The sequence below is a fragment of the Salvelinus namaycush genome, unplaced genomic scaffold, assembly GCF_016432855.1.
Source record: "Salvelinus namaycush isolate Seneca unplaced genomic scaffold, SaNama_1.0 Scaffold208, whole genome shotgun sequence".
Taxonomy (NCBI): Eukaryota; Metazoa; Chordata; class Actinopteri; order Salmoniformes; family Salmonidae; genus Salvelinus; species Salvelinus namaycush.
The window spans coordinates 218,203-241,969 of record NW_024058875.1 but is presented as its reverse complement, the minus strand read 5'-3'; positions in this window follow the sequence as shown (position 1 = coordinate 241,969).

The following is a 23,767-nucleotide window of genomic DNA, read 5'->3' as shown; positions in this document are numbered from 1 at the left end:
TTAGTATCTGTCTCTATTCAAGCAAACAACACACACACACACACACACACACACACACACACACACACACACACACACACACACACACACACACACACACACACACACACACACACACACACACACACAAACACACACTAGATCAACAACCAACCGTCCTTGCTGATGTGTTCCCATTGGGGCTCAGCAGACCACCATGTCCACTGTAATTGTTCCTTACCATGATAAACAAATCTGATGCATTAATAAACATGAGAGTCCAAGACAGTTATGTGACAGATAACGAGACGTAACAGCATGTTCCTTATACTGTATGCTCCCTACACACTAGGGAGTGCATATGTGTTTGTAGTGTTGTTGTCATAAACCCCTGTGTGTCCAGGCAGAACACGTGAGTGTGATTGGTGCTGTGGTTGATGAGTACACAGTGTCAACGTGTCAAGCACTCTTTCCACACAAAAAGGACCAATAAACGATGGGTAGCTATCTACACTCTTTTATAGTGCTTATTTTAAACTACTGCCAGTCAGAAGTGCGTAGGTCTCAAACACAGGATAATGGAAAAGATATATAGCCACACACTGTCAAAAACATGGAAGAAATCCAAAATGGAGGCTCAGATGCAAAAATATATAACGAAAAGGGAAACAATTAAAATTTCTGTTGATCATTAAACCATCATCAGGGACACAAAAAGGACCAACATGGCAGAGTGAGATGGGATCTGTGGTTGTTGATCTGTTGGTCTGGCTGTTGATCTGTTGGTCTGGCTGTTGATCTGTTGGTCTGGCTGTTGATCTGTTGGTCTGGCTGTTGATCTGTTGGTCTGGCTGTTGATCTGTTGGTCTGGCTGTTGATCTGTTAGTCTGGCTGTTGATCTGTTGGTCTGGCTGTTGATCTGTTGGTCTGGCTGTTGATCTGTTGGTCTGGCTGTTGATCTGTTGGTCTGGTGGTGGTGGTGGAGAAGAAATGGTATAGATACTGTGTTGTAGCAGAGATTGTACACACACTGAGTTGTAGCAGAGTGGGTATAGATACTGTGTTGTGGCAGAGATGGTATAGATACTGTGTTGTGGCAGAGTGGGTATAGATACTGTGGGGGAGCAGAGATGGTACAGATATGTTGTTGTAGCAGAGATGGTATAGATACTGTGTTGTGGCAGAGATGGTATAGATACTGAGTTGTAGCAGAGTGGGTATAGATACTGTGGGGGAGCAGAGATGGTACAGATATGTTGTTGTAGCAGAGATGGTATAGATACTGTGTTGTGGCAGAGATGGTATAGATACTGTGTTGTGGCAGAGATGGTACAGATACTGTGTTGTAGCAGAGTTGGTATAGATACTGAGTTGTAGCAGAGTGGGTATAGATACTGTGGTGGAGCAGAGATGGTACAGATATGTTGTTGTAGCAGAGATGGTACATATACTGTGTTGTAGCAGAGATGTATATATACTGTGTTGTAGCAGAGATGGTATAGATACTATGTTGTAGCAGAGATGGTATAGATACTGTGTCGTAGCAGAGATGCTAAAGATACTGTGTTGTAGCAGAGATGGTGTAGATACTGTGGAGGAGCAGAGATGGTCTAGATACTGTGGTGGACCAGAGATGGTATAGATACTATGGTGGTGCAGAAATGGTATAGATACTGTGGTGTAGCAGAGATGGTATAGATACTATGGTGGAGCAGAGATGGTATAGATACTATGGTGGAGCAGAGATGGTATAGATACTATGGTGGAGCAGAGATGGTGTAGTTACTGTGGTGGAGAAGAGACGGTATATATACTGTACAATAACACAGTCAGGACCTCTGTGGATATGGTGTGATTTTGTTGTCATGTGCTGTTACCTCCAGAGCACATGTCAAAGAGCAGAAATAGATTGATGTTATCATTTTTTTATTAAGTCATACAAAAGCATTACATTGTGTGAAGTTTAAAATGCATTGTTATTACTAAATATGTAATGTGAAATATTTTAAAATTACCATTTTTTAACAGACAAAAAACATTTGATTAATAAAATATTTAATCAGTCGTCTTCCTCAAATGAAAGGGATTTCATTGGTCCTCAACTCGTGGCTCAGTCATTTCATTCAGGGTAAGTGGAGTTGGCCGTCGGTCAGGCTGCCATGGAGCAGGTTAGTTCTGAAGGATTGGGTCCATAGAAATATACCTGCTAAAACCTAGTTGAACACAGAGTTGAACAAAGTTACCTTCGCTAACTCCTCAAACCTGCTTCCTGGTATACCCCTCTGCTCTAGCCAGTGTTTGAACTAGGCCAGTTCACACCAGTATGGGGTCTTAACACATCAGTATGGGGTCTTAACACACCAGTATAGGGTCTTAACACACCAGTCTTAACACACCAGTATGGGGTCTTAACACACCAGTATGGGGTCTTAACACACCAGTATAGGGTCTTAACACACCAGTATGGGGTCTTAACACACCAGTATAGGGTCTTAACACACCAGTCTTAACACACCAGTATGGGGTCTTAACACATCAGTATGGGGTCTTAACACACCAGTATAGGGTCTTAACCCACCAGTCTTAACACACCAGTATGGGGTCTTAACACACCAGTATAGGGTCTTAACACACCAGTATGGGGTCTTAACACACCAGTATGGGGTCTTAACACACCAGTATGGGATCTTAACACACCAGTATGGGATCTTAACACACCAGTATGGGATCTTAATACACCAGTATGGAATCAGTACTACCACCTTTAGAAATGTATGAAACAGGTTTCTTATATATATATTTTTATTTATTTAAACTTTATTTAACTAGACACAGTTACCAACCTTGTTTATGACTTGCCATGTTACACAAAGCGTGGCACATCCTTTCTGAAGAGGTTTGAAGGTGAATTTATCTTAATCATAAGCCTGTTAATAAAAAATATCATCAAAGTTGATGACGCAACAGCCAAAGGTTGAGGCAGAGCAGCGGGGGAGATGTGCCCTATTAAAACAGCAGCTTCTGGGACAGATAGACAGGCTACTGGGGTTTTAATGGTGTTTCGCAATTTGAGCTCATCTCTAATTTAAAGACCCGCTCTGTGATATTTTGATCATTTGATATAATGACACCCATTGATCCTTGGAGAATGTCACTTATAAATACCATGAGTTTATCAACAACTGGCTGCCATGTTGTTGATATCTGAATTAATAAGTGAGCCTTTAAAGGTGTAATTTAACCTCATCACTTATTCAATGTACTTGACACATACCTGGATGATGTGAGAAATACAGAAATAGTCCCACCTCACTCTGACCAGTTAATACGATGGAGAGCTATGAAAAAGAGAAGAGGTAAATTATTATGCCATTTTACCTCACCTCTGATTCAGCGCAGTTGACACAAACCTGGATGACGGAAGGAATATGGTAATGGTCACAAAGGACTCATCTTCACACGTCGCCTCACCAATTATCTTGGAGAGAAACACATGCAAAAGAGAAGGGAGTAGAAGAGTGACATCATGACTCATCACCGTAATCACCTCACACATAATTACACAGATCACACGTTTGCTTCGCAACACCTCCTCAGTGGTGTGACTACTAATTCACTTCCTCCAGGCTGAGACAAGGAAGTCACTTACCACTGACACTCACCTGTACTTCATGATTCCCATCATGTGGAGCGGTTTGGACCAAAACGTGATTTCAAACATGATGGCGTCTCGGACATCACTGGTTCAGGACCTCACGTGGACCCTCTGGTAAGACATGTGCTGCTAACATGAGAGGCTGCCTGTCAATTATTGTGTATTGATTCAAAAGATTGGCAATTCTGACCCCCTCAATGGAAGAGTGGCGAAGAAACAACTCAATACAGTGAGGGCTGCAGCTGGTTGACTGACACACAGAATGACTGACCCACTGATGGACAGTTCATCAGAGCAACAAAGAATGAGTGATGTGGGTCGACACGTGTGGCTCACAAAGTACCCAAATAGACATCCAATTCCTTATACAACGTATTACTTTTGGCCAGTACAACAACAATATACCAATATAGACCCTAGCATTTTTCATTACAGTCATTTAGAAGCCAATTTTATCCAGAGGAGCGGATACATTTTCATACTTTTGGTTTTTCGTACTGGTCCCCCGTGGGAATCGAATCCCCAACCCTGGAGACACCCTGCTCTACCGACTGAGCCACACGGGACCCAAGTCACACTTAGTGTGACACATCATTTATGAAGAGGTTTGAGGGGGAATTTATGTTAATCCTAGACCAGTTAATACAAATTATAACCTCCCCTCCTCTGACCCTAATCTAGCGCACGTGATTCTACTAGTTAGCTTCTGACCAAGACCTTGATTACTAGTAGATGAATCAGCTGTGTTACAATGAGGTTGGAGCAGAAGCTTGCACCCTGCATTCATAACCAAGTGGGAAGGCGGTATTTACCACATACGACTCGGAAAAATCCACTTGAACACCCCTCCAACTGGTAATTACTAGTGGGAAACTCACCCTTCATCCCTGAGCCCCGACTTCTGACTTCTACTAAGGAAATTACCTTCATAACAATTATAAATATCATTGATTAAAAAAAGCAATCTAATATGTTTTTTGCACACTAATTTGTTTAAGAGTGTTTCTCAATGAGTTCAAAGCACATGAATGCAGCCAACTGGTATTTATGACTTCACAACTGGTAATTTACACCTTCCCACTTTGTTATGAACGCATCATTAGTTGCTTTCCAGAAGGAGTGTTGACCTAGCCTGGTCCCAGATGTGTTGGAGCTGTGTAACCAACCCTGTCATTACCACAGGAGTTGGAAGACAGCACAAACAGATCCAGGACCAGGCTAAGGTTGGTCACCCCTGACATAGAGAACAGGGTGTCATTTGAATCCCAGCCTCAGTCAGGCTGGGGGTGTGGATGACGTGAGAGCTGGGACTGTTGCGTGTGAGAGGGAGCAGGAGGCAGGTGAACTACTGAATGAGTCATTATGCACCTCAGAGCCGCTACACAGGTGTCAGGTTTCACAGACAGTCAGAGTGATGCTGAGGCTGGGGTGCTGACTGTTCAGGGTTTAGTCAGGCTGCAGCTGGGGGTTTTCACTAAACAATGTTTTGACTAAGCAGCATGGTGTTTTCACTAAACAATGTTTTGACTAAGCAGCATGGTGTTTTCATTAAACAATGTTTTGACTAAGCAGCATGGTGTTTTCACTAAACAATGTTTTGACTAAGCAGCATGGTGTTTTCACTAAACAATGTTTTGACTAAGTAGCATGGTGTTTTCATTAAACAATGTTTTGACTAAGTAGCATGGTGTTTTCACTAAACAATGTTTTGACTAAGCAGCATGGTGTTTTCATTAAACAATGTTTTGACTAAGTAGCATGGTGTTTTCACTAAACAATGTTTTGACTAAGCAGCATGGTGTTTTCACTAAACAATGTTTTGACTAAGTAGCATGGTGTTATCACTAAACAATGTTTTGACTAAGCAGCATGGTGTTATCACTAAACAATGTTTTGACTAACCAGCTGGATGTTTTGACTAATCAATACATGTCGACAACTATTACAGTCTGTGAAGTCAAGCCTCCTGTTGATTAGCTCCATGATATCGATTGTATATTAAGCACTAACCAAAATAAAGTTTCTTTGTTTTCGTCATGTTTTAAATCAAGTTTAGGAGGAGGAATGCTGTCTGCAGGTCTTTAACAAAAAACTTGTTATGCAGGTGAATGAGGACCCAAAAGCGACGTAATAGAAACAGAGTCTTTATTCCAGTATCAAACAAACAATGATTCTCCTGGATATATCAAAGGTAAATCCAAAACAGGAAACTGAAAACCTCTCGTCAGTAGAGAGGAACGACAGGAGACGCGACCACAGACTGCAGGTCGCTTCAGGAAGGCACAAGCCGTAGCTGACATAGACACCTGCTCACACGCAGCATCTGAAGAAGGCAAAAACACGACAGGGCGGAACAAGGACACAGGAGCAGCAAACATCAAACAAGAATCCGACAAGGACAGAAGCGGAAAACAGAGGGAGAAATAGGGACTCTAATCAGAGGGCAAAATAGGGGACAGGTGTGAAAGAGTAAATGAGGTCGTTAGGAGAATGAGAAACAGCTGGGAGCAGGAACGGAACGATAGAGAGAGAGAGCGGGAGAGGGAGAGAGGGAGGAGGAGAGAGAGAGAGAGAAAGAGGGAAAGAACCTAATAAGACCAGCAGAGGGAAGCACAGGGACAAGACATGATGAAAGACAAAACATGACAGTACCCCCCCACTCACCGAGCGCCTCCTGGCGCACTCGAGGAACCCTGGCGGCAACGAAGGAAATCATCAATCAACGAACGGTCCAGCACGTCCCGAGATGGAACCCAACTCCTCTCCTCAGGACCGTAACCCTCCCAATCCACTAAGTACTGGTGACCACGTCCCCGAGAACGCATGTCCATGATCTTCCGTACCTTGTAAATAGGAGCGCCCTCGACAAGGGGGGGGGGGGGGGGGAGGGAAGACGAATGGGGGCGCGAAGAAAAGGCTTGACACAAGAGACATGGAAGACAGGGTGGACGCGACGAAGATGTCGCGGAAGAAGCAGTCGCACAGCGACAGGATTGACGACCTGAGAGACACGGAACGGACCAATGAACCGCGGAGTCAACTTGCGAGAAGCTGTCGTAAGGGGAAGGTTACGAGTGGAAAGCCACACTCTCTGACCGCGACAATACCTAGGACTCTTAATCCTACGTTTATTGGCGGCTCTCACAGTCTGCGCCCTGTAACGGCAAAGTGCAGACCTGACCCTCCTCCAGGTGCGCTCACAACGTTGGACAAAAGCCTGAGCGGAGGGAACGCTGGACTCGGCGAGCTGGGACGAGAACAGAGGAGGCTGGTACCCAAGACTACTCTGAAACGGAGATAGCCCGGTAGCAGACGAAGGAAGCGAGTTGTGAGCGTACTCAGCCCAGGGGAGCTGTTCTGCCCAAGACGCAGGGTTTCGAAACGAAAGGCTGCGTAAAATGCGACCAATCGACTGATTGGCCCTTTCTGCTTGACCGTTAGACTGGGGATGAAACCCGGAAGAGAGACTGACGGAAGCACCAATCAAACGACAGAACTCCCTCCAAAACTGTGACGTGAATTGCGGACCTCTGTCTGAAACGGCGTCTAACGGGAGGCCATGAATTCTGAACACATTCTCAATGATGATTTGTGCCGTCTCCTTAGCGGAAGGAAGCTTAGCGAGGGGAATGAAATGTGCCGCCTTAGAGAACCTATCGATAACCGTAAGAATCACAGTCTTCCCCGCAGACGAAGGCAGACCGGTAATAAAGTCTAAGGCGATGTGAGACCATGGTCGAGAAGGAATGGGAAGCGGTCTGAGACGACCGGCAGGAGGAGAGTTACCTGACTTAGTCTGCGCGCAGTCCGAGCAAGCAGCCACGAAACGGCGCGTGTCCCGCTCCTGAGTAGGCCACCAAAACCGCTGGCGAATAGAAGCAAGCGTACCCCGAACGCCGGGGTGGCCAGCTAACTTGGCAGAGTGAGCCCACTGAAGAACAGCCAGACGAGTAGAGACAGGAACGAACAGAAGGTTACTAGGACAAGCGCGCGGCGACGCAGTGTGAGTGAGTGCTTGCTTTACCTGTCTCTCAATTCCCCAGACAGTCAACCCGACAACACGCCCCTCAGGGAGAATCCCCTCGGGGTCGGTAGAAGCCACAGAAGAACTAAAGAGACGGGATAAGGCATCAGGCTTGGTGTTCTTATTTCCCGGACGATAGGAAATCACGAACTCGAAACGAGCGAAAAACAACGCCCAACGAGCTTGACGTGCATTAAGTCGTTTGGCAGAACGGATGTACTCAAGGTTCTTATGGTCAGTCCAAACGACAAAAGGGACGGTCGCCCCCTCCAACCACTGTCGCCATTCGCCTATGGCTAAGCGGATGGCGAGCAGTTCGCGGTTACCCACATCATAGTTGCGTTCCGATGGCGACAGGCGATGAGAAAAGTAAGCGCAAGGATGGACCTTATCGTCAGACTGGAAGCGCTGAGACAGAATGGCTCCCACGCCCACCTCTGAAGCGTCAACCTCGACAATGAATTGTTTAGTGACGTCAGGAGTAACAAGGATAGGGGCGGATGTAAAACGCTTCTTGAGGAGATCAAAAGCTCCCTGGGCGGAACCGGACCACTTAAAGCAAGTCTTGACAGAAGTCAGAGCTGTGAGAGGGGCAGCCACTTGACCGAAATTACGAATGAAACGCCGATAGAAATTAGCGAAACCGAGAAAGCGCTGCAACTCGACACGTGACTTAGGAACGGGCCAATCGCTGACAGCCTGGACCTTAGCGGGATCCATCTGAATGCCTTCAGCGGAAATAACAGAACCGAGAAATGTGACAGAGACATGAAAGGCGCACTTCTCAGCCTTCACGTAGAGACAATTCTCTAAAAGGCGCTGGAGTACACGTCGAACGTGCTGAACATGAATCTCGAGTGACGGTGAAAAAATCAGGATATCGTCAAGGTAAACGAAAACAAAAATGTTCAGCATGTCTCTCAGTACATCATTAACTACTGCCTGAAAGACAGCTGGAGCATTAGCGAGACCGAACGGCAGAACCCGGTATTCAAAATGCCCTAACGGAGTGTTAAACGCCGTTTTCCACTCGTCCCCCTCTCTGATGCGTACGAGATGGTAAGCGTTACGAAGGTCCAACTTAGTAAAGAACCTGGCTCCCTGCAAAATCTCGAAGGCTGACGACATAAGGGGAAGCGGATAACGATTCTTAACCGTTATGTCATTCAGCCCTCGATAATCCACGCAGGGGCGCAGAGTACCGTCCTTCTTCTTAACAAAGAAAAATCCCGCTCCGGCGGGAGAGGAAGAAGGCACCACGGTACCGGCGTCGAGAGAAACAGACAGATAATCCTCGAGAGCCTTACGTTCGGGAGCCGACAGAGAGTATAGTCTACCCCGAGGGGGAGTGGTCCCCGGAAGGAGATCAATACAACAATCATACGACCGGTGAGGAGGAAGGGAGCTGGCTCTGGACCGACTGAAGACCGTGCGCAGATCATGATATTCCTCCGGCACTCCTGTCAAATCACCAGGTTCCTCCTGAGTAGAGGGGACAGAAGACACAGGAGGGATAGCAGACATTAAACACTTCACATGACAAGAAACGTTCCAGGATAGGATAGAATTACTAGACCAATTAATAGAAGGATTATGACATACTAGCCAGGGATGACCCAAAACAACAGGTGTAAAAGGTGAACGAAAAATCAAAAAGGAAATGGTCTCACTGTGGTTACCAGATACTGTGAGGGTTAAAGGTAGTGTCTCACATCTGATACTGGGGAGAAGACTACCATCTAAGGCGAACATGGGCGTGGGCTTCCCTAACTGTCTGAGAGGAATGTCATGTTTCCGAGCCCATGCTTCGTCCATAAAACAACCCTCAGCCCCAGAGTCTATCAAGGCACTGCAGGAAGCAGCCGAACCGGTCCAGCGTAGATGGACCGACAAGGTAGTACAGGATCTTGATGGAGAGACCTGAGTAGTAGCGCTCACCAGTAGCCCTCCGCTTACTGATGAGCTCTGGCTTTTACTGGACATGACATGACAAAATGTCCAGCAGAACCGCAATAGAGGCAAAGGCGGTTGGTGATTCTCCGTTCCCTCTCCTTAGTCGAGATGCGAATACCTCCCAGCTGCATGGGCTCAGTCTCTGAGCCGGTGGAAGGAGATGGTTGAGATGCGGAGAGGGGAAACACCGTTAACGCGAGCTCTCTTCCACGAGCTCGGTGACGAAGATCTACCCGTCGTTCTATGCGGATGGCGAGTGCAATCAAAGAGTCCACGCTGGAGGGAACCTCCCGGGAGAGAATCTCATCCTTAACCTCAGCGTGGAGTCCCTCCAGAAAACGAGCGAGCAACGCCGGCTCGTTCCAGTCACTGGATGCAGCAAGAGTGCGAAACTCTATAGAGTAATCCGTTATGGATCGATCACCTTGACATAGGGAAGCCAGGGCCCTGGAAGCCTCTTTCCCAAAAACTGAACGATCAAAAACCCGTATCATCTCCTCTTTAAAGTTCTGATAAACGTTAGAACACTCAGCCCTTGCCTCCCAGATAGCTGTGCCCCACTCCCGAGCCCGACCAGTAAGGAGTGATATGACGTAAGCGATCCGAGCTCTCTCTCTTGAGTATGTGTTGGGCTGGAGAGAGAACACAATATCACACTGGGTGAGAAAGGAGCGACACTCAGTGGGCTGCCCAGAGTAACATGGTGGGTTATTAACCCTAGGTTCCGGAGACTCGGAAGACCAGGAAGTAGCTGGTGGCACGAGACGAAGACTCTGAAACTGTCCTGAGAGATCGGAGACCTGAGCGGACAGGGTCTCAACGGCATGACGAGCAGCAGACAATTCCTGCTCGTGTCTGCCGAGCATTGCTCCCTGGATCTCGACGGCAGTGTTGCGAGAATCCGTAGTCGCTGGGTCCATTCTTGGTCGGATTCTTCTGTTATGCAGGTGAATGAGGACCCAAAAGCGACGTAATAGAAACAGAGTCTTTATTCCAGTATCAAACAAACAATGATTCTCCTGGATATATCAAAGGTAAATCCAAAACAGGAAACTGAAAACCTCTCGTCAGTAGAGAGGAACGACAGGAGACGCGACCACAGACTGCAGGTCGCTTCAGGAAGGCACAAGCCGTAGCTGACATAGACACCTGCTCACACGCAGCATCTGAAGAAGGCAAAAACACGACAGGGCGGAACAAGGACACAGGAGCAGCAAACATCAAACAAGAATCCGACAAGGACAGAAGCGGAAAACAGAGGGAGAAATAGGGACTCTAATCAGAGGGCAAAATAGGGGACAGGTGTGAAAGAGTAAATGAGGTCGTTAGGAGAATGAGAAACAGCTGGGAGCAGGAACGGAACGATAGAGAGAGAGAGCGGGAGAGGGAGAGAGGGAGGAGGAGAGAGAGAGAGAGAAAGAGGGAAAGAACCTAATAAGACCAGCAGAGGGAAGCACAGGGACAAGACATGATGAAAGACAAAACATGACAAAACTAATGTCTGTCAGAAAACTGCGTGGACTATGTACAGTCATGGCCAAAAGTGTTGAGAATGACACAAATATTAATTTCCACAAAGTTTGCTGCTTCAGTGTCTTTAGATATTTTTGTCAGATGTTACTATGGAATGCTTAAGTATAATTACAAGCATTTCATAAGTGTCAAAGGCTTTTATTGACAATTACATGAAGTTGATGCAAAGAGTCAATATTTACAGTGTTGACCCTTCTTTTTCAAGACCTCTGCAATCTGCCCTGGCATGCTGTCAATTAACTTCTGGACCACATCCTGACTGATGGCAGCCCATTCTTGCATAATCAATGCTTGGAGTTTGTCAGAATTTGTGGGTTTGTTTGTCCAATTGCCTCTTGAGGATTGACCACAAATTCTCAATGGGATTAAGGTCTGGGGAGTTTCCTGGCCATGGACCCAAAATTTCAATGTTTTGTTCTCCGAGCCACTTAGTTATCACTTTTGCCTTATGGCAAGGTGCTCCATCATGCTGGAAAAGGCATTGTTCATCACCAAACTGTTCCTGGATGGTTGGGAGAAGTTGCTCTCGGAGGATGTGTTGGTACCATTCTTTATTCATGGCTGTGTTCTTAGGCAAAATTGTGAGTGAGCCCACTCCCTTGGCTGAGAAGCAACCCCACACATGAATGGTCTCAGGATGCTTTACTGTTGGCATGACACAGGACGGATGGTAGCGCTCACCTTGTCTTCTCCGGACAAGCTTTTTTCCAGATGCCCCAAACAATCGGAAAGGGGATTCATCAGAGAAAAGGACTTTACCCCAGTCCTCAGCAGTCCAATCCCTGTACCGTTTGCAGAATATCAGTCTGTCCCTGATGTTTTTCCTGGAGAGAAGTGGCTTTTTTGCTGCCCTTCTTGACACCAGGCCATCCTCCAAAAGTCTTCGCCTCACTGTGCGTGCAGATGCACTCACACCTGCCTGCTGCCATTCCTGAGCAAGCTCTGTACTGGTGGTGCCCCGATCCCGCAGCTGAATCAACTTTAGGAGACGGTCCTGGCGCTTGCTGGACTTTCTTGGGTGTCCTGAAGTCTTCTTGACAACAATTGAACCACTCTCCTTGAAGTTCTTGATGATGCAATAAATGGTTGATTTAGGTGCAATCTTACTGGCAGCAATATCTTTGCCTGTGAAGCCCTTTTTGTGCAAACCAATGATGATGGCACATGTTTCCTTGCAGGTAACCATGTTTGACAGAGGAAGAACAATGAATCCAAGCATCACCATCCTTTTTAAGCTTTCAGTCTGTTACTCGAACTCAATCAGCATGACTGAGTGATCTCCAGCCTTGTCCTCATCAACATTCACACTTTGGTTAACGAGAGAATCACTGACATGATGTCAGCTGGTCCTTTTGTGGCAGGGTTGAAATGCAGTGGAAATGTTTTTTGGGATTCAGTTCATTTGCATGGCAAAGAGGGACTTTGCAATTAATTGCAATTCATCTGATCACCCTTCATAACATTCTGGAGTATATGCAAATTGCCATCATACAAACTGAGGCAGCAGACTTTGTGAAAATTAATATTTGTGTCGTTCGCAAAACTTTTGGCCGCGACTGTATTTTACAAAACCGCGTATAGTTCAACGATATGATAGAGCTAGATAGAGGAAGCATTTCAAAGTAATATGCTTTCGTCAATACTCTCTATTTATGTATAGCCAGAAAGTTCATTGCAGACACTTTTCTTAGAAGTAAATCTAAACCTTTTGAAATAACCACAAAATCAGTTGGTGTGCATTATCTGTAAAGATTGATGGACCACATAAACCAAGTCTCCCTGAATCACCTGTGGTTTTAGCTGGCCTCTTCTGGGAACACTAACAGAACAGAGTGAGTTTAAACCATCCACTGGCTTCTTTCACACAGTTCTCTCTGTCGGTTACCAGCAAACATAAGTCATCTTCCGGCTGGTGTCATCCTGGTCGATACTGTTCTACCCAGCAACCGAGGGGCCAGGGTTCAAAAGGTTCTTACCCACCAAACACGCCTCCTGAGTGGGTTGCTTTAGGTAGGGGTGTTCTCGCGTCTGCCTGGATCGATAGAGTTATTTTCCAGTCAGAACAGCTAATTAGGGTAGACATGAGACCTGGCCTCAGAGCCATGGAGTAACCTGACAAACAGGTAATAGGACTAATACAGAGCCAGCTTGTGATAGACTGCTTTACGTAACTCTCAACATACAATATGTATTGGACAGTTGTGACATATGGCTGCGTTTAGACAGGCAGCCCAATTCTGATCTTTTTTTCACTAGTTGGTCTAATATTGTAACGGCTTTCTTCCTGGGATGAAGGAGAGGACCAAAATGCAGCGCAGTTAGTGTTCAACATGTTTAATTAAACAATAAACAATGAACATTAACAAATAACAAAATAACAAACGTGAAAGCCGATACAGTCCTATCTGGTGCAGAACACAAACACAGAGACAGGAAACAACCACCCACAATCCCCAACACAAAACAAGCCACCTTTATATGATTCTCAATCAGGGACAACGATTGACAGCTGTCTCTGATTGAGAACCATATTAGGCTGAACACAGAAACAGACGAACTAGACACACAACATAGAATACCCACCCCAACTCACGCCTGACCAACTAAACACATACAAAACAACAGAAAACAGGTCAGGAACGTGACAGAACCCCCCCCTCAAGGTGCGAACTCCGGGCGCACCCCTAAAACTCAAGGGGAGGGTCTGGGTGAGCATCTGTCCGCGGTGGCGGCTCCGGCGGTGGACGAGGACACCACTCCACCACTGTCTTTGTCCCCCTCCTTAGCGTCCTTTGAGTGGCGACCCTCGCCCCCGACCATGGTCCAGGAACCTTCACCAAGGCCCCTCCTAAATAGAGGAGACAACTCACGACCGAGAGGTAGCTCAGGACAGAGAGGTAGCTCAGGACAGAGAGGTAGCTCAGGACAGAGAGGTAGCTCAGGACAGAGAGGTAGCTTAGGACAGAGGGACAACTCTGGACTAATGGCAGCTCCGGACTGAGTGGCAGCTCCGGACTGAGTGGCAGCTCCGGACTGAGTGGCAGCTCCGGACTGAGTGGCAGCTCCGGACTGAGTGGCAGCTCCGGACTGAGTGGCAGCTCCGGACTGAGTGGCAGCTCCTGACTGAGTGGCAGCTCCTGACTGAGTGGCAGCTCCTGACTGAGTGGCAGCTCCTGACTGTAGGGCAGCTCCTGACTGTAGGGCAGCTCCTGACTGTAGGGCAGCTCATGACTGTAGGGCAGCTCATGACTGTAGGGCAGCTCATGACTGTAGGGCAGCTCATGACTGGAGGGCAGCTCATGACTGGAGGGCAGCTCATGACTGGAGGGCAGCTCATGACTGGAGGGCAGCTCATGACTGAAGGGCAGCTCATGACTGAAGGGCAGCTCATGACTGTAGGGCAGCTCATGACTGTAGGGCAGCTCATGACTGTAGGGCAGCTCATGACTGTAGGGCAGCTCATGACTGGAAGGCAGCTCATGACTGGAAGGCAGCTCATGACTGGAAGGCAGCTCTGGCAGCTCCTGACTGGCTGGCGGCTCTGGCAGCTCCTGACTGGCTGGCGGCTCTGGCAGCTCCTGACTGGCTGGCGGCTCTGGCAGCTCCTGACTGGCTGGCGGCTCTGGCAGCTCCTGACTGACGGACGGCTCTAGCGGCTCCTGACTGGCGGACGGCTCTAATGGCTCGGGACAGACGGGCGGCTCTGAAGGCTCGTGGCAGACGGATGGCTCAGATGGCGCTGGGCAGACGGATGGCTCAGATGGCGCTGGGCAGACGGATGGCTCAGACGGCGCTGGGCAGACGGATGGCTCAGATGGCGCTGGGCAGACGGATGGCTCAGACGGCGATGGGCAGACGGATGGCTCAGATGGTGCTGGGCAGGCAGGCAGTTCAGACGGCCCTGGGCAGGCAGGCAGTGCAGGCAGCTCAGACGGCGCTGGGCAGACGAGCAGTGCAGGCGGCGTTGAGCAGACGAGCAGTGCAGGCAGTTCAGACGGCGCTGGGCAGGCAGGCAGCTCAGACGGCGCTGGACAGACGAGCAGTGCAGGCGGCGTTGGGCAGACGGCCGACTCTGACCTGCTGAGGCGCACAGTAGGCCTGGTGCGTGGTGCCGGAACTGGTGGTACCGGACTGGAGACACGCACCTCAAAGCTAGTGCGGGGAGCAGGAACAGGGCACACTGGACTCTCGATGCGCACTAAAGGCCTGGTGCGTGGTACCGGCACTGGTGGTACCGGGCTGAGGGCACGCACCTCAGGGCGAGTGCGGGGAGAAGGAACAGTGCGTACAGGGCTCTGGAGACGCACAGGAGGCTTGGTGCGTGGTGCCGGAACTGGAGGTACTGGGCTGGAGACACGCACCACAGGGAGAGTGCGTGGAGGAACAGGGCTCTGGAGACGCACTGGAAGCCTGGTGCGTGGTGTAGGCACTGGTGGTACTGGGCTGGGGCGGGAAGGTAGCGCCGGATATACCGGACCGTGCAGGCGTACTGGCTCCTTTGAGCACTGAGCCTGCCCAACCTTACCTGGTTGCATGCTCCCCGTAGCCCGTCCAGTGCGGGGAGGTGGAATAACCCGCACTGGGCTGTGTTGGCGAACCGGGGACACCATGCGTAAGGCTGGTGCCATGTACACCGGCCCGAGGAGACGTACTGGAGGCCAGATATGTAGAGCCGGCTTCATGGCACTTGGCTCAATGCTCACTCTAGCCCGCCCAGTGCGGGGAGGTGGAATAACCCGCACCGGGCTATGCACCCGTACAGGAGACACCGTGCGCTCTTCCGCATAACACGGTGTCTGCCCGTACTCCTGCTCTCCACGGTAAGCATGGGAAGTGAGCGCAGGTTTCCTACCTGCCCTCGCCACACTACCCTTTAGCCCCCCCCCAAGAAATTTTTGGGGTTTCTTCACGGGCTTCCAGCCCCGCTTCCGTGCTGCCTCCTCAGACCACCGCTCCTGGGCTTTAGCTGCCTCCATCTCTTCCCGAGAGCGGCGATCTTCTCCAACCTTAGCCCAGGGTCCTTCTCCGTTAAATATTTGCTCCCATGACCATTCCTCCTGGTACCGCTGCTGCTGTCGCTGCTGCCCGTTGCCACGCTGCTTGATCCTTGTTTGGTGGGTGGTTCTGTAACGGCTTTCTTCCTGGGATGAAGGAGAGGACCAAAATGCAGCGCAGTTAGTGTTCAACATGTTTAATTAAACAATAAACAATGAACATTAACAAATAACAAAATAACAAACGTGAAAGCCGATACAGTCCTATCTGGTGCAGAACACAAACACAGAGACAGGAAACAACCACCCACAATCCCCAACACAAAACAAGCCACCTTTATATGATTCTCAATCAGGGACAACGATTGACAGCTGTCTCTGATTGAGAACCATATTAGGCTGAACACAGAAACAGACGAACTAGACACACAACATAGAATACCCACCCCAACTCACGCCCTGACCAACTAAACACATACAAAACAACAGAAAACAGGTCAGGAACGTGACAAATATAGTCTTGTGTGGCTCAGTTGGTAGGGCACGGTGCTTGATTCCACGGGGGGACCAGTATGAAAAATGTATGCACTCACTATTTTCTTCAGGCTAGGGTCCTTTTTTCTCAATTTCCACCTGACTGACGTGCACAAAGTAAACTGCCTGTTGCTCAGGCCCTGAAGCCAGGATATGCATATAATTGGTACCATTGGAAAAAAGACACTTTGAAGTTTGTAGAAATGTTTGAATAATGTAGGAGACTATAACACAATAGATATGGAAGGAGAAAATCTAAAGAAAAATATATTTTTTTTGAGAGCCCATGCTCTCAAAAAAGTGTAAGGAAATAATTACATCTAGCTCCCCATATGCAACTCCTATGGCTTACACTGGGTGTCAGCACTCAATGTTCAAGGTTTCAGGCTTGTTTCTTCCAAAACGAGTAAGAATAATGAATTTTACTACAGGGACACAGTCCTGGAAATTCGTGTGTGCTCACGCCATGAAGAGAATGCGCACCTGCTAATATTGGTTTCCTATTGAACATACTTCTTTCCGTATGAAATATTATAGTTTTATTACATTTTAGGGTATCTGAGGATTAAATAGAAATGTATTTTGACTTGTTGAAAAAAAGTTTAGGGGTAGATTTTTGGATTCCTATCTTGGCATTGATCGAGTGAATTACTCAAATCGATGGCGCCAACTAAACTGACTTTTTGGGATATAAAGAACGATTTTATCGACGACACTGCATGTTATAGCTGGGACCCTTTGGTTGACAAATAAAACCTGTGCCGGTGGGAAAATATTTTGATGTGGGGCGCCGTCCTCAAACAATTGCATGGCATGCTTCGCTGTAAAGTCTACTGTAAATCGGACAGTGCAGTTAGATTAACAAGAATTTAAGCTTTCAACCGATATCAGATACTTATTTGTACCTAAATGTTTAATATCCATAATTTTAATGATTATTTATTTGAATTGCGCGCCCTCCAGTTTCACCGGAAGTTGTCCCGCTAGCGGGACTTGATTCACACGGGGACCAGTATGAAAATTGTATGCACTCACTATTTTAAGTGGCTCTGGATAAGAGCATCTGCTAAATGAAATGTAAAAATGTATCAAATCAGCTCTGTTAAAGATCTGATGCGAAAATACCTGATGTGATTGGTCAAAAAATACCTATTAATACCCCAAAAATATATGTACTCTTATGTGCTTCATTGTGTGTGTGTATGTGTGTGTGTGTGTGTGTGTGTGTGTGTGTGTGTGTGTGTGTGTGTGGTGGGGGGGGGGGGGGGGGGGGGGGGGGGTGATGGGGTGTGTGTGTGTGTGTGTGTGTGTGTGTGTGTGTGTGTGTGTGTGTGTGTGTGTGTGTGTGTGTGTGTGTGTGTGATGGATGGGTGCGTGTGATGGGGTGTGTGTGTGATGGTGTGTGTGCGTGATGGTGTGTGTGCGTGATGGGGGGCTGTGTGATGGGGGTGTGATGGGGTGTGTGTGTGTGATGGGTGGGTGCGTGTGATGTGTGTGCGTGTGCGTGTGCGTGTGCGTGTGCGTGTGCGTGTGTGTGGTTAGTTTTGATTGTTGTTTTGACATGTAGACCTGGCTGGATACCAATCAGTAAAGTACAGTATGACGTATGATAATGTGAAATGTTGTACGTTATCAAAGCAATATTCCATTAATAATCTCTCTACTTCTTGGAATTGTAAAAACCCATTTCCCACGACACTAAAATAAATAGCTTTTCTTTGAGGCATGTTGATCATTCGTGCAAATTGGTCAGTAGAATAAGTTCTGAGAAAGAAAGCTTTGAGCCAGGAAAATGAATTGGAGCTTTGTGTACATGGCAGAGATGGACCGGCCAGAGGCCTGTTCTGGCAAATGTCAGATGGGCTGGTCCATCTTTAGCCTAGTGGACCAGTCTAAATTGGAAGTTTTTAGCAGAATAATAATAATTTGGCTTATAATGGATACCTATAGGAACAAAATAGGCCAGTGTGGGGGCCTTGAGGAAAAGAAAAGGGCCGGTGTGTTTGAAATGCCAGTGCCGATTTCTGGTCCCAGTTCGTCCCCTGTCCGTGGTAAAGGTCAGGTAAAGAGAGAGAGGTTCATCTGCTATACAAAGAAGGCCACTGACTGTGAGAGTCAGTCGGCCTTTGAGTCACACTATCATTTTCTCAGCTGTTCTTTCCATCCGTCAGCAAAAGTCAAGGGTGCCTTGGTAAAGATAATCTACTCCCATTGTCAACCGTTTCAAACTAGTGTGTGTGTGTTTGTGTTTGTGTGTGTCTTTATCTGTGTGTGTCTGTCTGTGACCTTCCTGTCCTTCCAGCTTGATTAAGGGGTTCATCCATGAATGCAGATGAGTATTTCCAGTAAAGCCGTGTCTGTCTGACTAATGGATGTGAGACTGAGTTACACCTGGGTAATGTCTCCCTCGTCACCGTTTAGGCCACACACACACACACACACACACACATACACACACACAAACAACTAACTATGCCAGGATACAGGGTCACTGAGGTTGGAGTGCAGAGCAGAGGTGTAACAGGTACAGCACCAAGGACACAGTGTGTGTGTGTGTGTGTGTGTGTGTGTGTGTGTGTGTGTGTGTGTGTGTGTGTGTGTGTGTGTGTGTGTGTGTGTGTGTGTGTGTGTGTGTGTGTGTGTGTGTGTGTGTGTGCGCGTGTGTGTGTGTATACATATGTTCAGTCCATGTGATCACTATATCGTATGTAAAGTTGAATTACGTGTAAATTCTTATGTATTCCCATCATCCCTATGTGCTACTGCAGAACACTTAGAGGATTCTATGTTCTATTCCCTCCCCCTCTCTGTCCCTGAGCCAGAGGTAGCCTCTTCTCATTGGCTGCTAATACTGTGGTGCTGTTCGTTGCTGTGTCTTTACATTAAAGACATGTTCTTTCATCATCCTGTTTAGCCCACCAATAAGACAAGGTGTTCTGTATGCCAAAGACACACTTTGTGAACATGACCAGCTCTCATAACTCCAGAGACATGTCTGGATCAGGCCTTTACACCCAATAACTGTCCAGGGGTAATGCCTTCTCACACATGTATGCGCACACACATGTACACACACACAGGACAGTGTATCTCTTAGTACAACTTAGCACACATTTTTAAGTGAAGACTCAGAACATACAGTAATCAGAACCCAGGTAACTATAGTTTAAGTGGGCTCCTATAGCAACCTGCTATAGCAGGGGATATGGGAAATGTCCACAGGAGGGAGAATTGTCCTTGTTTTACTATCCTTGTAGGGATTTGTTGGTACCCACTAGGATAGTAAAACAAGCACACACACACACAAATCACACTCCACAAGGACAGAGAAGAGGAAGAGAGAGATAATGGAAAGATAATCAGACAGAAATACGAAGAGAAGGAGAGAAAAGGAAAAAGAGGAAATTGATAACTAGTAGTTTTTTTTCAGAACGATAGATGTTCTGTGATGAGTAGAGGGTTAGAAAGAGGAAGTATTCATGGTGGAGATTGAATGATTGTGTACGCAGATGGAAGGAAAGGTAGACAGGTTATTAGTGTCTGTCTGTAGTGGGTATTTATGTCTGTTGATATGCCCTATGATAACAGACTGTAAATACACTAGAAGAGGTCAGGTAGACTGGTGATCATGGTGGTGTTTATGTCTGTTGACCCTATGATAACAGACTGTAAATACACTAGAAGAGGTCAGGTAGACTGGTGATCATGGTGGTGTTTATGTCTGTTGATCCTATGATAACAGACTGTAAATACACTAGAAGAGGTCAGGTAGACTGGTGATCATGGTGGTATTTATGTATTTTGAGCAGATGTCACTAAGTGCTTTTACAGAAACCCAGCCTTATCCAACTGTTACCTTGCACCTGCAAAAAAGATAGCTCAGATATACAAGTGCCTTTTTAATTTTGTTTTACAGAAACCCAGCCGAAAACCCCAAACAGCAAGCTATGCAGATGCAGATGCACGGTGGCTAGGAAAAACTCTAGAATGGCAGGAACCTAGGAAGAAACCATAGAGATGAACCAGACTCTGAGGGGTGGCCCTCTTCTGGCTGCACCGGGTGGAGATTATAAGAGTACATGGCTATCAGGGCCAGATCGTTCTTCAAAGATGTTCAAAAGTTCACTGATGACCAGCAGGGTCAAATAATAATAACAGTGATTGTAGAGGGTGCAACAGGTCAGCATCTCAGGAATACATGTCAGTTGTTTTCATAGCCGAGCCTTCAGAGATCGAGACAGCAGGTGCGGTAGAAATTTAAAGAGAGAGGAGGGAGAGAGAGAGAGGGAAGAGGGAGAGGGGGAAAGAGGGTCATAAAACAGCAGGTCCGGGGCAAGGTAGCACATTCAGTGAACAGGTCAGGGTTCCTTAGCCGCAGGCGCAACTGTTGAAACTTGATACCAGATAAGACAGAAGAATTTCACCAGATAGAACAGACTGACCCTAGCCCCCTGGCACATAGAAACTGAAGGCTTAGACAGGGGAGTTGAGGAACACTGTGGCCCTGTTTGACGTTACCCCCCGGAAAGGGCCAAACAGGCAGGATATACACCACCCACTTTGCCAAAGCACAGTCCCCACACCACTAGAGGGATATCAACAGACCACCAATTTACTACCCTGAGACAAAGCTAGCCCACCGCACGAGCCCAAGGGGGCGCAAAACCGGACAGCAAGATCACGTCAGTGACTCAACCCACTCAAGTCGAGTACAGCAAAAAAGCCTGGCACGACGTGACGCACGCTTCCTAGGGACAGCATGGGAGAGCACTAGTAAGCCAGTGACTCAGCCCCCGTAATCGGGTCAGAGGCAGAGAATCCCAGTGGAGAAAGGGGAGCCGGCCAGGCAGAGACAGCAAGGGCGGTTTGTCACTCCAGTGCCTTGCCGTTCACCTTTGCACCCTTGGGCCAGTCTACACTCAATCATAGAACCTACTGAAGAGATGAGTCTTCAATAAAGACTTAAAAGTTGAGACCGAGTTTTAATCTCTCACATGGATAGTGTCACGCCCTGGCCATAGAGAGGCTTTTATTCTCTATTTTGGTTAGGCCAGGGTGTGACTAGGGTGGGCATTCTAGTTTCTTTATTTCTATGTTTTCTATTTCTTTGTGTTTGGCCGGGTGTGGTTCTCAATCAGAGGCAGCTGTCTATCGTTGTCTCTGATTGAGAACCATACTTAGGTAGCCCTTTTTTCCACCTGTTTTTGTGGGAAGTTGACTTTGTTTCGGGCACATAGCCTTTTGCTTCGCGGTTTGTTTTTGTAGTGTTTATTGTGTTGTTCGGCGTCATTTTGATTAAATAAACGAAAATGTACGCTTACCACGCTGCACCTTGGTCCTCTTCTTTGCACCTCTGTCCTCTTATTTTCACGGCCGTGACAGATAGGCAGACCATTCCATAAAAATGGAGCTCTATAGGAGAAAGCCCTACCTCCAACTGTTTGCTTAGACAATAAGGAGGCCTGCGTTTTGTGACCATAGCGTACGTGTAGGTATGTACGGCAGGACCAAATCGGCGAGATAGGTAGGAGCATGTCCATGTAATGCTTTGTAGGTTAGCAGTAAAATATTGTATCAGTGGAAAAGATGGAAGGCAATGTTATACTAGTGAGTGTGAGTAAATATGAGTGATTTTGGACTGACATTTCAACAATGAACCCCACCCCAATCAACACCACCAACAACAACAACAACAACAACAGTAACGGAATACAGAGCTATCGTGAAGGCCACATCCCTACAACTGCCTGATTAGCTATGCTAAAATAGTGGGACTCATCCATCAAAGCAGGGCCTTTGGTGTGTGTATGTGTATGCAGTAGTTACATAATGGATGTGACTGGTGAGTGTGATAGTGTGGGGAAGTCAAGGTGACACTCTAGATACAGAATATAAGAAGGCTGCCCAGCGTCAGTGGGGACAGATCTGTCTGTCTGCTGTCTGTCATCTACAGCCAACAGTCTGATAGTAGAGACAAGGATAAAAGAGATACACAGACAGGCAGAGAGAGAGAGAGAGTGACCAGGGACAGATAGAAGCCTCCTGCAAGGCCACTGCCAAGCATATTGAAACAAACCCAAAGAGAGAGCAGAGGGGGAATGAGGTAGAGAGGGGGAATGAGGTAGAGAGGGGGAATGAGGTAGAGAGGGGGGGGTGATGTAGAGAGAGGGAGAGGTAGCGAGGGAGAGAGGTAGAGGGGGCATGAGGAAGTGGGGATGAGGTAGAGAGGGGGAGTGTGGTATATGGGGATTTGGAAGAGGGGGATTAGGAAGGGGGGATTAGGAAGAGGGGGGAGGAGGTAGAGGGGGGATGAGGTAGTGGGGGGATGAGGTAGTGGGGGGATGAGATAGAGGGGGGGGGGTGATAAGGTAGCGAGGGGGAGAGGTAGCAAGAGGGAGAATTAAAGGGGGGCATGAGGAAGGGGGATGAGGTAGAGAGAGGGGATGAGGTAGAGGTGTATGAGGAAGAGGGGGGTGGGTGGAGGGGGGATGAGGTTTTTAACAGGGTCGTTAGCATTAGGGTTGTCAGACCTAGCTCAATATCTAGGTGTCAGATAAGATAGAGACTGCAGCTCCCATAAAGTTACCTTTCAGACTGAATACGTTTGTAGGAGTAACTGTTCTGATTTGTCTCTCTCAGTTGCTAATTTTTGTCCATTGATGTGCTACCTTTTTATAGCATTTCTGACAATGCAAACATCCCTTTCAGCCGAAGCTCAGAGTTCTAACACCGGGTTGAATGCTTGGCAACAATATACGTTCCTCTCAAGTTCCTGGCTCTTTCCAGAACAGTTACATTGTCCATGAAACTCAGGAACTTGACCACTATCGGCCTGGGCCTATCACCTGGGCCGGTGGTGGGTTTTCCAGTCCACTTCAATCTTCCTGTGGTCCTGTGTTCCATTTTCAATTTCTCAGAAATCATTTCCCTCACTTTGTCCTCAGACTCCATCCAGGTCTCATGTGGAGATTCTGCAATTCCGTCCACAACCATGTTGTTTCGCCTTGAATGTCCCTCGAGAAAATTTTAAACAACAAACAACAGGGATCTAGACAGCTACAAACCCGGGACAATTCGCGGTCCCAGCCACAATGG